The following is a 2,105-nucleotide window of genomic DNA, read 5'->3' on the forward strand; positions in this document are numbered from 1 at the left end:
GCCGTTTTAAGCCACCAATTTGTGGCGCTTCCTACGGCAGCCCCAGGAAACTCAGCCAAAGTGGCGGGGCAGACTCCTCGTAAACAGTATCTATGTGCTTTTTTATAACAAACATTAAACATTTTAACTATTAAAGTAAAAGGTGCGACACCAGATTTTCAAGGATGACCAGCTGGAGATCATTCCCTGGACACCCCATGTGGCTCCACCCAGGGAGGGGGCAGACCCATCTGGAGGGCAGGATCCATTGGGACATTTATAGGCAGAAACGGCTCCATTTCCGCTTCATCATGACCCTGCAAAGACCTCCTTGTTCACCTAGGCTCTGTCCCTCATTGTCTCCACCCAGCTCTTGTTTCAGCCCCAGGCCCACCACCTGGATGTTTCGGTGCTTCATCCTCCCACTCAGGCCGAGTGGGCATTGGTCCTACCCTTCCTGGGGCCTGTCCTCTGTGTGCAGTGACAGGTCCGAGTGAGTGGTAGGTGTCCATCGGTCTCTGCCAGGGAGGGACCAATTGCCAAGACCCTGTCTGTGCCCACAGCTGTGTAGCTGTGTGTCCAGTGACCTCGCACTGGCCAGAAGGCCCACCTCTTTTTTCATATCTCTCTCTCTCTCTCTTCTCTCTCTCACACATACACACACACACACGCCACATGTTTGGCGTTAATCTCAGCACCAAAGCAACGTTTGCCTTGAGGAAACTGCTCCTCACATTCTCTTTGTTAAGATTTCTCTTTGATAAAAAAGTTTGCACCAAAAAATGCCTTGAAACATTTTTAATAGACTTGATCAGGCAACCGTGCAGGGTCCATGATTGGCCCCCTGCCCAGGCACTGCCAACAGCACATTGGGAGAACTTTAAGGCACATCAATTGTGATTCAGGTTACATAAAGTTTGATTAAGATCACGTTCACAAAATTAAATGCACAATTTTCTCCACTCAGAACACATTTCAATTCCAGTTTCAATAAAATTCTCTTAAATCGTCTTTCACAATAGAACATCGGTAGTGCATAGTATGTGAGCACTGTGACAAATTTTCAAGACATGGAAGTGAGAAATAGCGACTCCTAAATTTGTGTGCTTTGTAGTCTACCTCAGAGTAGGCCAAAGTTCAGTATTAAATAAATAAGCATTCTTTGCTAATAAAAATTTACAACCGTTTTCCTAAGGAAATACATTCATAAGACTTTGTTTACATTCTGTTTTACAATGACAAGAATGACGAGGATTCTCGTTTATGAAATGTATCCACAGTACTAGGGTTTATAACCGTCGACAGACTGAGTTCTCTCGAGCACTGAAATGTGAGTTTGGGGTCCTGAGGTTTCATGCTGGACCTTCGGTTCCATTATGGCTGTGCTTACTCTATGCAGTTCACCAAACAAAATCCTCCCGCCCACCGCAGAAACGGCTGACGGCCTCGTCCAGGAGACATTTGTCAAATGGATTCACCACCTGGCAGTTCAGTGTGGCGAGGGGGGCGTCCGGGAGCGGCTTTGCCCGACTCGGCCTCTGGGCCTGCAGCCGGGAATCAGATCAGGCCCCGCAGTCCGGGTGAGTGGTTAAGGCAGCTGGAGATGCAGACCACTCTGCGCGCCCCCCTGCGGGACCAATGAGCTGCCTCCCTACGGACCACTGACTGGCAGGTGACATTGTGCAGATCACGGCTGGGTTTTGTGCTCTCGGAGATGACTGAAATGGTTGCAAAGTGTGGGGAACAACCCCTGAACACCAGCCGCCTCCCTCTGTGACGGCTGAGCTTCGATTCAGTTGGAGAGGCAGCCGTGGCCCTCGGGTGAAAAGCCCTCTGCTTTGAGCAAACGCCTCACCAACTGTTCCTTTTGTTGACACTTGTTTTTCTCAACAGCAGATTGTAGCAGCTTCTCCATCGGCCTCAGCAGGGACCATTGCACACTAGACTGCTGTGCTCCTGGCCTACGAGGCCGAGGACTGCAGCACGGTGTGAATAATCTTTCTCGGGCAGAGCTGAGCCTGGCTTCTTTAGAAGAAACTTCTAGGAGTGTCCTGAAGTCCACTTGCCCCTCTAATCCTTCACTACCTCGCCCTCACACAAAGCCCGACATCTGAGGAACAGGCCAG

The sequence above is a fragment of the Pteropus vampyrus genome, unplaced genomic scaffold (assembly GCF_000151845.1).
Source record: "Pteropus vampyrus isolate Shadow unplaced genomic scaffold, Pvam_2.0 Scaffold235, whole genome shotgun sequence".
NCBI lineage: Eukaryota > Metazoa > Chordata > Mammalia > Chiroptera > Pteropodidae > Pteropus > Pteropus vampyrus.